This window comes from Adiantum capillus-veneris, chromosome 24 (assembly GCF_014529385.1).
Source record: "Adiantum capillus-veneris isolate H3 chromosome 24, ASM1452938v2, whole genome shotgun sequence".
Taxonomy (NCBI): domain Eukaryota; kingdom Viridiplantae; phylum Streptophyta; class Polypodiopsida; order Polypodiales; family Pteridaceae; genus Adiantum; species Adiantum capillus-veneris.
Window position 1 is genome coordinate 67,108,042 of NC_140954.1, and position 15,029 is coordinate 67,123,070.

Below are 15,029 nucleotides of genomic sequence, written 5' to 3' on the forward strand. Positions count from 1 at the left end.
AAGTAAAAGCGAGGCCGTACAAAGACATGCAAGAAGATGGCACAGATAGAGACCACCCAAAGTGGGGTTAAGCTGGTTGAACAAGAATCTGAGATACCTGATTCTGTTCATAAGAGCACCTGCAACCCTGCAAAGAGATCCCACATTTTGTCATGTACCCAGAGTAAGGACATGGCAAGAGCACCTGCAACCCTACAAAGAGATCCCACATTTTGTCATGTACCCAGAGTAAGGACATGGCAAGAGCATGAAGCACTGACAAAGAAGAGGCCAACTTGGCTTAACTACCCTAGACTGCCAGCTCTAGAGAGAGGACAAGCGACAGAGGAATACATTGTGAAAACCCTAACGGGCGCCATGTCTTTCTTCAAGAGTCTACCAGATCTCTCATATGCCATGTTATATAAAATTTGCAGAATGTTGCTCACATGCATCCAAGTCTTTAATGACCCTGAGCAACCAGGAGCCCCATGGATGTCATTTTTAGAAGGTAACAAAGGCTTATGCTATGATCTGAGTAGTCAACCTTCGGAAGAAGTCCTTTACGGCTTCTATGCCAGATGTATGTTCTTGCCATCAAATAATATGTTGGCATTTGAAGAAGCTTTCTACACTGGATTCTTCACATGGAAAACGAAGATATTTGTGTCGGTGATCAGCAACCTTACATCCAGATTTATAGGCTACTCAGCGATGGAGTTGAAGAATAAAGTGACCATGCAATTTCTGCAAGTGCCAGACAAAGAAAGAAAAATCAGATACCAGAAGGCACTGGATGCGCTTAAAGACCGCCTTGCCAGCCATCAACCCAAAGACTATTTCAACCCATAAAGCTGTGTTAAGGGACGACACAGGCGAGGAGGGGGGGAATGTTAGCAGCAAGCTAACACGGACACCATTTTCCGGAGTTCTCTTTGTAAAACATTTATTATTTTGATAAATCGGGAATATTGTAACTCCTATTTTCTCGGATAAACTCTGTAATTAATGAGCCGGGGCTACAAGCTTTTAGATTGTATCAGCCAGTCATTACCCAGCTTTGGTAGAACTCCAAATTATTAGTTTTGACCACCCAAAAACCTTGGCTAAGGTATAAAAGCCAATTTTTGTAAGTTTTTTATAAGTTTTTGGATAAGAAATACACAGCGTGAGCTAACGGCACTCACTCCTCTCCTTCTCGTGCTTCCTACTCCCTCCTCGGTTGTCACATTGCGATTGCGCATGTTGCATTGCAACCGCAGGTAAGAGCTCTACGCATTGACGTAAGCAGTTCACAGTATTTCGTAGCTTTTGGCGTCGCCGACCCGCGGCCTAATCTCATCATAACTAGGAATTTACACTTTTAAATCAAAAACTAAGCATAGGCGGGGTATTGGGGCATCATTGCTAAGCATTTAGATGCATTCTGGGTCAAAAACTACTAGGTTAAAAATCCACTGCTATTAAAATCGCGATTTTGGAACTTGAACTAAAGTGGGGTTTTGAGACCATAATCATGTGTGCTTAGGTCTTAGAAACATGTCTTAGAAGTTTCGTTACGTTTGGATGTCATTTGCTGATGTGTAGGATGTGAATTGTTTGCCGATGAGCGATTGTCTTTTGGTGATTTCAGTCACTTGACTGTAGCTTGAGTTAGATGCGAGTTGTTAGTTGTTTTTCGAGAGATTGACAACCTCTTGTAGCCTCTATGCACTAGTCGAGTCAGCTTCATTCCATGGTTTGACAAATTACTCATGGTTCTCGCTAATATTGCAATAAGATAGGATGGTGAGGTTAGACATGCGTCCCACATGGGCCTACAAAGTCTAAACCCCACTTTTCAAATGGTTGAATCACTTTAATAGGATGTAAGGGTATCTTATCCTTTCGTTGTTGTGATCTTGTAAATTGGTATTCATCATAACCTTTTACAAAAAGTGATGCATCTTTGAATAAGGTAGGTCACCAACAGCCTAATTGCAACACCTTTCTAGTAGTTAGTTCCCTTGAGAAAATGTCCTCCGGCTATACCCATGTGGGCTTCTTGCAGTATGTATAAATACTCATCCTCACGAGCACAACGTCTAAGAATATCGTCCTTCCCTATCTTGTAGTTTTAATAGTTTTCAAGCTATATCCTTACGAAGATCCTTGGGTGGAAAACCCTTAACTAAAAAGTTCACAATCTTCTCACTCCGTTCAGGCATGGTCTCTACTAGGAATAGGCAAGTATCAGGCAATTCATTATCAATTCTACTAGGGGCTTCACCATTGGGTATGCGAGACAAATGATCCACCATTACATGTCTTTTACCGAGTCTCACCACAATAGTAAAATCAAACTTAAGAAGAATTCACAACCATCGTGTAATTCTTCCATTGGAATAAGGTGTATTTATTAGATACAACAATGCTTGATGATCAACATAGAAAATAAACTTGTTGGCAAGAAGGTAGTAGCGAAATTTCTTTATCGCAAAAATCATAACTAAACCTTTCCGCTCTGTAGTGGTGTAGTTCCTCTCAGCATCATTCAATTGACTACTTGCAAAGCTAATAGGGTAGTCCAATTTATGTTCTCCTGGTTGAGCTAGAATACACCGAATAGCAAAGTTTGATGCATCAATATACACGTGAAAAATTACAGTCCAATCGGGCACTCATAGAATGGGAGCACTTGTCAAGGTCTTTTTCAATGAAGCAATGGGCACACTCTGCGGTCTAGTGGAACTCAATAAGAAGCTTGTACAATGGGCATGCTATCTCGATAAAGTTTAAAATATACCGCTGGTAATAAACAACATGGCCCATGAACCTTGAACTCCTTTATAGTTTGTAGGTGGTGGAAAATTGGAAATGGCTTAAATTTTGCTCTCATCTGTGTAAATCCCATTTTTGGACACTATATGCCCTAAAATGACTCCATGTTTACCTCAAAATTGGCATTTGAAAGGGTTTAAGGAGATGCAATACAATCTTCACTTCTCAAACACTTTTTGTAAACATGATAGATGTTCTTTCCAAGAGGAATAAACACAAAGGTCATCTAAGAAAGCTTCGCAAAACTCCCTCAAATATTCTCTAAAAGCAGTGTTTATTAATCTTCGAAAGGTCGTAGGGGTATTGGTTAAGCCAAAATCCATAACACGAAATGCGAACACTCCAAATTCGATTATGAAAGCAGTTTTAGGTTGGTCCTCTAATGCAATTGTGATTTGATTGTATCCAGAGTACCCATCTAAAAATCTATAAGCTTCCTTCCCTGCTGCAACTCTTTCAAGCACATGTTCGTAATATGGCAAGGGGTAATGGTCTCTCCTAGTGGCGGCATTGACCTTCTTGAGATCCACGCACACGCTGAGTTTCCCATTCTTTGTTGGCACAATAACTATTGGAGATACCCATTCTGAGTGCTCAATATGGTATATGAATCCGTATTTGCCAAGCTTTTCAATCTCTTCTTGAACAATCTTTGCATACTTAGGATTCATTGGGTAGGGTCATTGCTGGATTGGTTTAGCCATGCTATTAATGGGAATTGTATGTTGCCCCACGAAAGGTGGAACACCTTTCATATCATGATATGTCCAAGCAAATATATCCTTGAATTCCTTGAGAAACATACTCCTTAGTCTCTGTCAGATCTTGGGCAATGAAAACAGGTTTGGACTCCTCGTCGGGGTCTACTAACTTTATTTCCTTAACTATCATTGGACCATCATAGACTCCATTGATTTCATCGATAGGTGTTCTCTGGGCCTTTGTATACACAACCTTATGTTCCTATGTGGTGTAGGATTTGAAATGATCAGGTGTGCAGGGTGTAAGTCTGTGGGGTCTTCTGTCATCTAGGGTATCACTGGGTCTTGAGTGGTTTGTCCCCACATTTGCACCAAGATTTAACTTAGATTCTTCGTCTTCAGAGTCAATTTCAATTGATGATTCTGACTTCAAATTGTGTGGGCTATAGTCTTTTGATACGCTACTGGTTCCAATGGTAGTCAAGCCTCCATCTTGTAGGTCATCAGAAGCTATATGCATTGCTTCTATCATATTTAAAGGTATGACTAGTGGCATTTTATCCCCCTTAGGTGTTACCCAGGTCGTCCCCCTATTTCCCCAAGTGTCTATGGTTACTGCTAGGTGGACCCAATCCACATTGTCAGGCTCAGGCATCCCAGGTAGAACATCCATATAAGGAGAATCTTCCCCAATATCAGTGTCCATTTTTTCAACAACAGAGTTCTCACCTAGGTTGGGTTGTGGATCTAAGTGTAGGTTGGGTTGTGGATCTAAGTGTTCCTCCTCCATTGGCATCTCCCTAGCTCTATCTATCAGAAAATCTAATATCTAATCAACCCAAATGATTTTATCATATTAAATTGATCATTTAATATGGGAGAAGAAACAGGAACAAGGGTTAATATATAGACATGAGCTTATAGATCTATCTCAACACTGGGCCAATGGTAAAGGGGCCCAAATGAGAGATGGTCTATCAAAGAGCAAGGCTAACCAATGGAGCATAAGACCTTATGGTTAGCTTCATTGAAGACCTCCAATAATTAGTGTAGAAGTCCTTTGACCTTAGGTAAGCTAGGACTGGAGCTTGAGGTGGGAACCCCCGAACCAAGCTACCCAAGCTTAAGGTGCTTGAGGTGCTTGTCGTGCTTGATGACTAAGGTGCTTGAGGTGCCTGATGTTTGAGATGCTTGAGGTGCTTGTCACGCTTGAGATGCTAGGGATGTACTTGAGGTGAGAACCCATCCCAAGCTTGAGGGGCTTAAGGGCCAAACTTGTGGTGAGAACTAGGCCCAAGGTTGAGTGGCTTGAGGAGTGCAAAAGTCAAGATTCAATCCCTACAAGGAGGGGGCGAGCCCTACAAGAGGGGGGATGAGAAAGAACACACACTCACACAAGGCATGCTTGGTACAAAGAAAGCAAAAGGAACACTTTTCAAGTTCCTCCTCATGTTGCCCTCATGGTGTGTCTGAAGCCTATTGGTTGGACACCCAAGGGGTCCAATGATAATTTAGGAGATATAATTAATTGTTTTTGCATTTATCAAGTCCTCTCTCTCAAAGGGGAAAGGGGGGCACTTGTCCCAAGGCTAACCTTGTTGCTTAGTATGACTCCTACTTATGATTGGCTAGGCTTGGAGGGGTCCAATGAGCTTCAAGCATGAGCTACAAGGGGGGATCGACCAAAGCAAGTGTTAGTAGCAAGCTAACATAGACACCACACATATCATTTTTCGGAGCTTCCATGTTAAAACACTTATTATTTTTTATAAATTGGGAATATTGTAACTCCTATTTTTCAGATAAACCTTGTAATTGATGAGCCGAGGATACAAGCTTCCATATTATATCAACGTGTCATTGCCTATCTTTAGTTAGAGCTCCCAGGTAATTAGTTTTGACCACCAAAAACCTTGGTTAAGATATAAAAGCCAATTTTTATAAGTTATTGTTAAGTTTTGGATAATGAAATACACAGTGTCAGCTAACAACGCTCACTTCTCTCCTTCGTGCGCTTCCTACTCCCTCCCCGGTTGTCACATTGCAGTCATGTTTGTTGCATTGCAATCGTAGGTAAGCGCTCTACGCATTGACATAAACACATCACAGTATTTTGTAGCTTTTGGCGTCGCCGAGACCCGCGGCCTAATTTCATCATAAGTAGGAATTTACACTTCAAAATAAAAAACTAAGCATAGGCAGGGTATTGGGACAGCATTGCTAAGCATTTAGATGCATTCTGGGTCGAAAACGGCTAGGTCAAAAATCCACTGCTGTTAATAATCGCGATTTTGGCACTTGATCTAAAGTGGGGTTTGAGACCATAAGCATGTGTGCTTAGGTCCTATAAACTTGTCCTAAAAGTTTCGTCACGTTTGGGTGTCATTTGATGATGTAATGGATGTGATTTGTTTGCGATTGGCTTTTGGTGATTTCAGTCAATTTGAGTGTAGCTTGAGTTAGATTCGAGTTGTTTGTTGTTTTCTGAGAGATTGACAACCTCTTGTAGCCTCTATGCACTAGTCGAGTCAGCTTCGTCCCATGGATTGACAATTTAATCGTGGCTCTTGCTAAAACTGCAAGAAGATAGGATAGTGAGGTTAGACACGCGTCCCACATTTGGCGCCGCTGCCGGGGATCGAAGAGACCTAAACTAGGGAAAAACACGAGCGTCTTGTGAAGTTATCCTTTAACTTCCTTTAGGATCTCTTAGTTGTCGAGTGCCTTTAGGACTTTAGGATTGTAGGATTAAAGTAGGATTTTGAGAATGATTAATAGATGAGACAAGTCTTAAGATCAATCCTCAGAAAACCATAAAAGACAAGAAAATGAGTATTTGTGGACACTTTTCACAACCCCATTGCATGAGAATCTAGGAGTAGGGTAAGTAGGATCCGAGGTGGATTTCAGAACATTGCTCTCTCTGAAAGAATCAATGTGAGTTGTTATTTGAAGTTGTAGAATTTCAGGTCTACGGCTAGAAATAGCACGAAAAGACTCCAAACCACTCAATCCGACTGGAGAGTAAGCTTAAAAGTTGTATGAACCAGTGGGTAAGCTCAAGGACACTTTGAGGTAAAAATTTTAAGAGATGGCCAAAACTCACATTTTAGGCCAAATTAAGTTTTGACTTGATTCATAGGCTTAAAACAACTCATAAAAGGACTGTCCTTGAAAAAAGTACAAAAATTGGTTTATTTCAAGCCTGAAGCTAATAATCACGATTATTAACTTTCAGCTCAGATTTGACCAAGGTTTATACCATTGACTTATTGCACTTTTATAAAGGCACAAAAGATTTGGATCACCTAAACTGGCAAAAAACTGGGCAAAAACTAAAGTTTGTACGGACTTTTTGAATCTTAAGTGTAAATCGGAGGAAAATTTGTCCAAACTTGATGAAATTTGATTCATAGGCTTATATTGATGTGATAAACATGTGTACATGCTCAGTTGACCAAAAAGATGCAAAAAGTTGTCAGTTGTAAATAATCGCCATTATTGCATCTGCCCCATTTCTCAACTTTTTTGACCAAGTTGGCATAACACTATCTTTACCATGTTGTAATAAGCCCACAACCAAATTTGGTAAGAATTGGATCATTGGATTGAAAATTGTGACCAAATTCGCAAAGTTAGTCTGTGGACCGAAAACTGATGACCATTTGACCAAAACTTGTTCAGAATTGTTGAAACTTGTCTAGGGACCTTAACTTCAGGTGCTTAAGAGATTTGTGTCAAGGTTGGGACAAAAATTTACAAAAATATAGCTGGAGTAAATAATTGTGATTATTTACATCTGCTTTAAAAATTGGTAATTTTGCATACTTGAGCATACCACAAGGTCGAGCATATCAATCAGACCACATAAATCAATTTTGGTGAAATTTGGATCACAAAAGTGAGACTTAAGCCAGATTCTTGAAATCAGAGTCTGCGGACACAAAACAATTGATAAACTTGAACAAAATTTATCCAAACTTGTTGAAACTTGTCCAAAGACCTTAACAGGTTGAACACTTGGCAAATCAAGCCAAAAATTGCAAAAAACTGGCAAAAGTGAATAATCGCGATTATTTACTAATGCTACACAAGGACGCCACCTTTGACTTTTGAACTTGTACAGTTTTAGACCAACATAATACAAAGCCACCGGGCAATTTTGGGTTCAATCGAATCCAAATTGGTACATGTTCACTCAGTTTCCAAGTTGCAGATTAATCCTTTGATTTTTTTTGCCAAAGTCGAGTCTGAAAGTCAATTGCTGACTCCCATAGCTTGATTTGAAGTGATATACACAGAACAACCACAATAGTTAGCAAAAATTATACAGTCTTGTGAAAAAATAGCTAACTTGATTAAATTGACACATGAATCGGGTTGCAGACAAGGAATCGGTAGCTTGATAGAAAGTTGCAATCGAATCAAGTGGAAATTGACAAAAAGTCAATCCAAAGGTAAGTACTCTATCCGGGGCTTCACAAGTCTTTATGAACCTTAGATCTGGTCATGTACTAGGAAATTATGGCATACTTGGAGAAACCTCCAGTAGAGTATCCACTGAAGCAAGTGGGAATCAAGGCAATTCCTTGCACACTATCCCTAAAGAAGTGTCAGACACTTTTTCTAATTCGACATCTGAAATGTCTTCCTATTTGACTCACTCGAGAACTGGAACGACAGTGCACTATAAGCATATACTCTCATTTTATAAGACTAATCACCATGGAGCTCAGGTTTACCTGGATCCTAACGAAGAGTATGCCATTCACATTGATGACCATGGTATTGAGTTCAAGGAAGCGATTAGGGCAAACAAACAAGGAAAAATGTACATGGATCAAAACGGAACTCAGTATTTACAAGTCGAAAACCCTGACGTGATAGACAAATGGTGGCTAGAAGTAAACACTATAATTCCAGATATGGCTGCAAAAGAAGGACCACCAAGTTTAGAATTCAAGGAATGCGATCAAGTTGATTTGAAGCCTTTGAAACAGCTTAGTACGGATAATCCTAGGATCGGAGTCTATTGTTGAGAGGATAGAAATGTAAAAGATCTCCTGTGGACTTTGCATGCCAAATCAGGACAACTAACGGCCATCAAGATCATCTATATCTTCAAGATCAAGGATAAGGGATCATCAGACCTACCAACCTACCTATTTAGGGATTGTTATAACAATAACTTTGTTATGATGACTCCTGAGGAGGTAGAACAAACCATATACCAAGGGTATTCCATAAGGGATTGGATATTGGGACAAGGACTAGAAACAATTTCAAGAGATGAACAACGTGAGAGATCTTTTGAGAGTATCTTGAAGAAAACCGGGTGACACTAAGGCCAGTCCTGGGCTACATGAGTCACTATTTCCAACAGACTGGTTTGAAGGACTCGAAACAGGACCAACTGTCAGAAGATCGGGAGTTGAACCAAATAGATGTGTTAGAGCAGCTAATTTTCAGAAATGGGTCAGAAAATGTAGTGGATCAGGGGATTCATACGACCACTTAGCAAGCTTTAAGCAAGTACTAGGAGCAGAACGTATATTTGATTTCCATACTCAATTCGAGCGGTTTGGAATGACATTAGAATGAAAAGCATTGACATGGTTCCAAAATATTCCACCAAGGTCAATCATAGACTTGAACACATTAGCTCAAGGATTTGTAGATCAAACATAATACGGTAGCTCAAATCTACAGCTTTAAACAGAAACGTGGTGAGTCTGTTAGGGATTGTGCAACTCGAATGAATCAATACATTGCCAGATGCCCAGGGCTAGAGATACCTGTAGAAGAACGACTCCTAGCTTTATTTCTAGAAGGACTGCTAAACAAAGAACTTCTTGCTATACTGTATAGCAAGAAGCATACAACCCTAGAAGAGTGTGTGTCAGATACTATTGACTTAGGAGACAATTGTAATATTTTCAACGAAGAAGATGTCCCTAAGGATAACCAAAGCGAGAAAACAACATCCACCAAACTAGCACAAGTAGGAACGACTGCTGCAGCACCCCTTTCAGCCATAGAAGACATGCTCAAAAGGATGAATGACACTATGAACAACATGCAAAAATCACCTATGAGGGGACCACGACAAGGGATACCTCAACAGGGACAACCAATTAGGCCACAAAAATGGTGTGCAATCGAGGGTAAATGGACCAACCATGAGACAAACGAGTGTTACTTTTGACCAAAGTATGATGAAAATGTTCAGTACGTGCCCATGAGGCCACAAGGACAACCCATTTACAGATACCAACCTACCATGGTACCAGCACAAAGACCACCGATTGGTATGGAAAGACCTCAACCTATGTTGGGTCAACAACGTCCGTATCTAGGACATAATGCAATGCCTGTAAAGTACATGCATTCAGAAGGAGTGATAGATGAACAAGAACTTGTGCCTGTTACACCTTATGCTGAGCCTAGTCCATCCACAGTAATGGTAGAAGGAGATTGGTATAATTCACATCCATCACCAATGGAAGAACCTGTGAATTATGCTCCACCAGATCTCACACCAATGTATTATATGGCTAACCAAGGTGTTAGACCTCCTATGGTAAGACCCATGATTAGCCAAGAACGGGAAACTGTCACAATTGTGGTGCAGATGATCATTGGAAAAATGAATGCCCAGAGCCTGACAAGAATCTCAAGCCAATTGAAGCTTATTGCATACAATGTTGCAAAAGGGGCGAACACTTTCTGGAAGATTGTCCTAAAAATCCTTTAAACAAGGGGAAAACAGTAGAAAATGTAGTCCAAGTGATACCTAGTAGCTCATCTGAGAGTGAGCCGATTGTTCCAGTCAAGGTAATCACTAGAGCTCAGGCTAAGAAAAAGAAACATAACTCCTAATGATTCGGAGAATACAAAAATTACCTCTCAAAAGACCAAAAGAAGTAGAAGCAAAAGGTACAAATTGCGAAGATAGAAACAACCCATCTGAAATCGAGGAGAAATCAAAAAATTTATTCCTGGAAAAGGTGAAAGAAACTGGAAGTGAAATCAAAGAAACAACCATGAAATCTAGAGGATCAATTTTGGTTGATAAAATTTTTGAGCCTATTAACGCATCCTTGGAAGCCTACCAAGCAGGACTTAAAGCAGGCCAAAACATGGAAAACAAATGAAAAAATTATCCCTCTCTAGACATGGAAGCAGCTAAGCTTGAAGCTTATCAAAATTTGGTAAGAATCATGCAAGAGATGCTGGAAAAAAAAAACCAAGTTGGAAAGTATCGCAAAATCTAAAGAGCTTGTGGTAAGAGACACTAAAGAAAAATCCGAAGTGGTGGTAGAACCCCACCTTGAAACAAAAGAGCCAAAACATATAGTGCCAGACAGTGAAGATGCCTTAGACGAAATTCCATTCGTGGAGGAAGACTGACCAGGAAACTTATGGGAAAAAGTTAGAGAGATCAAAGATGGGAGCTTAACTCTAAAGTCAGCTCCTATAGAGGAAGTTTGGTTGGACAACCAACCTCCTGATATGGACATGGAAGTACAATCCTTGTACGGGGATTGCGGATCTAAAGCTTCAGGAATGTCTAAACGATTGACCTTGAAAACATTACCCTCTTACTTGGGAGATAATGAAGATGAATCCATAGTGTGTAAGACCACTTAAGTAAAAAGAACGGAATAGACCCTAGAAGTAGACAACATTCATTCGATCATGTCTACACCCATCCAATGCACTCTTACCTTGGGAGAACTATTAAAACTCAGACCATGCTTATGGAATGCTTTACAAAAAACCCTAGAGAAGATGGGGATAACTGGGTTAATCTCAAAAAATTGGGAAAAATGAAAAATGAAATGGACAACAAAGAGATTCGATCAATTCCCATGAACAAGGTCAGAGAATATTATGAAGGGAAAGAAGGAAACACCACCCTCCCAGTGAAATATAATGACACTGAAACCATGGCGATACAGGACAGTGGAGCTGGCATAGCCATAGCCACTAAAGTAGTATGGGAATCCTGGGGACAACCAGCCATTAGACAAACTCGAATGAAATTGCAATTGGCTGACGGACATATTGAAAGACCCTTAGGACTGCTAGAAAAGGTGATAGTTAATTCCTATGGGATTGAATATCAACACACTTTTGCCATAGTAGACTTTGGGAAGAAACTCAATTATGAAATCATATTGGGAAGACCTTTCATGCGACAGGTACAGCTTATCCAAGATTGGGGAAACAACTATCTATACTTGAAGCAAGTGGGATCTATAACAAGGGTTAATTTAAAAGATCACACTTATAGAGATGTCTTAAAAACGCCCATACAAGAGTTCGCTTCAGCCTCTTCGGCTGAAACTAAGCTTCCTTCTTGGTTAGATGTGCGGAGCTTCAGAAAACTGGAGCTTGAGAGGGATTGCACAGACGAAGCATATATACCTGAACCCTTTCCAGAACATTTGTTTGAGCCATTTGAGTGGACTCAAATTTTAGTGACAATGATGTATGTGTGAATACGTCTATGCCTACTCAATTTTGCAATGAGGACGGTTATGATATAATTCCTATACAAATGATTTTAATTCTCCACATTGAAGATGAAATTGAGGAACCCAAGGACTTGATGAAAGCTCAACAAGTCTTTCCAGACCTCTACTATGATGCAACAGATGAGGTAGACAAACACTTAGCTATCTCAAAAGATTCGGGGTCAGAAAAAGAACATGTGAGAGCTAAGCTACTAATGAAAGGAGGGGAGGAAAATTTTTTTGACTTTCCTAACCAGAAACCAAGAAGACAAAAATGGTATAGACGAAAAAGGGACACCAGAAACATGAAAGCTAGACCTATGCCATCAGTCTCCAGTAGAACACAGTTCCTGACGCAAATAGATGCACATGATTGTGTCAAGGACAAATCACTGGTAGATATCTTTCAAATGAATGTCAAAAACATCAAGAAAAACGAGGAAGGATACTCAATCAAAACCGAAAAAACAGGAAAAGGAGTCAACCATGACATGAGTTGAGCGAAAAAAGAAGTATCAAGAGTTGAAAAAAGCTCTAAAGAAGATATAACAACCGAAATGGAAACCACAGAAGAGGATGGTAAAGATGGAATGAGTGTTCCATCCCATTACAAAAAATATACTCTCCAAGATCGGAAAATCATAGTTGAACAACCTGTTAGAGAACTAGGAAAACAGGGCGAGTCCTACGAAGGGCCTTAAAACGCAAAGATAGATTTGGATGAACCAAGAGAAGACCCTAGGCCTGCCTACATTGCAAATGACCTAACAGAAGAAGAAGAAGAGCTTGTACTAAGCTTACTAAAAGAATACCGAGACATCTCTGCTTGGTCTTACAAGGATCTCAAGGGTGTTGATCCAAAAATTTGTCAACATACCATACCCATGAGAGATGATGCGAAACCAAGCAGACAAAGGCCATACACATATAATGAAACATTTGCCAGGAAAATCAAAGAAGATATTGAGAAACTAAAGGAAGCCAAATTCATTTACGAAATTGAACACAGATTGTGTGTCTCCAATTGTGGTAGCACCCAAGAAGAATTGAAAATTACAAGTGTGTGTCAACCTCAAAAAAGTGAATGCAACTACCATTAGAGACAACTTTCCTCTTCCAATCACTGAGCATCTGTTAGAACGAGTTGTAGGAAAAGAAGCTTACAGCTTCTTAGATGGCTTTTCGGGATACAATCAACTTTTGGTTGACCCAAAAGATCAACATAAAACTATTTTACAACGGAATGGGGTATTTTGCCTGTCGGGCTATGCCCTTTGGGTTAACTAATGCTCTTGCCACCTTTCAAAGATTGATGAGCCATGCTTTTAAAGAGTATCTTAGAAAATTCTTGGAAGTTTATATGGATGATCTATGTGTACATTCATGAATCCGAGCTGATCATTTTGAACACTTAAAAATGGTATTCGGAAAATGTAGACTTTATAGGATTTGCCTAAATCCTGAAAAGTGCACATTCATGGGTAGACAAGGAAAAATTCTTGGATATATAGTGTCTATAAATGGCATAGCTACTGATATTGAAAAAATTTATGTCACCGCTGATTTGCCTAGACCAACAAAAGTCGAGGGGGTTCAAGCCTTTATGGGACATTGTGGATATTACAAGCGATTCATCTACATGTACGCTATAATTGCAAAACCCATGTATATCTTGATTACACACTTTGAGTGGACCGAGGCATGTGAATAATCCTTCATGAAGCTTAAGCAAGCTCTCACCTCAGCTCCAATATTGAAAGCACCTGATTGGAATAAGATATTCCACATACATGTAGATGCTTCCAATTTTGCCATAGGTTGTATACTAGCTCAACGAGGAGACAAGAAAATCAATTTTCCTATTTCTTATGCTAGCCGACAGTTGAACATGGAAGAAAACAATTACAGTACCACAGAAAGGGAAGGATTAGGGATGATCTATGCCATTAAAAAGTATAGACAATGCAAAACAGGAAGAATAGTGAGATGGTTCATCATTCTTCTAGAATTTGATTTCACTGTGGTTGTAAAAAGGGGCACCACACATCAAAGAGCAGATCATTTGTCAAGGATTGTTTCAGGAGAATCACCTAAAGGGGTAGATGATGATCTACCAAATGCCTATTTGTTCTCCGTGGAAATAATACCTCAATGGTCGGAAAACATGGTGTCATTGATTACAATAGGTCAAGTAGATTCACAAATACCACTTCCCATTACAATCGGATTAATCGAGCAATCGGCTATATATCAATTACTAGATGGTAGACTATACAAAAGAAATCAAGATGGAATATTGCTCTTATGCATTAATCTTGAAGAAAAAAACCAATACCTAAGTCAAGCACATATTACCATAGTAGGACTTCACTTTGCAGAAGACCAAACTATGGGACGAATTTTGAGACTTGGGGTATTTTGGCCGACTATGAGGAGTGATGTTTGCTCTTTCGTAAAGGATTGTCCTCAATGTCAAAACAAAACACCTATACCTCATGTAACATTGTTTCAAATGTCGCATGTTCTTAAGTGGAGTAACTATCTAGTTACTTACTTATCAAGCCGAACAATTCCTGAGGATATGAGCAAATGCCGTCAAAGAGCAATTGAAACTGAAGCAAGAGACTATACTCTTATTAGAAACCAATTGTCTCAGAGAGGTAAGGATCAACATTTGCGTCTTTGTGCAAATGAAGACAAATATATTCCGATTATAGAACAAGCACATACTGGATTAGCTGGAGATCACTTTTCTAGTGAAACCACCGCAAGAGAAATCTTGATGGCAGGCATATGGTGGCCAACAATTTTTGCAGATGCCAAAGAATATGTTCGAAGATGTGATGCTTGTCAACGAGCAAAAAATGCCAACAAGAGTAGATAGCATGCCCTTAAGACCAATGATGGGGGGCTAGAGCTTTTGCAAAATGGGGTATAGATTTTGTTGGGCCAATACAACCACCTGCTTATAGAACCCAAGCTCAATATATCATCGTAGCTACGGACTATT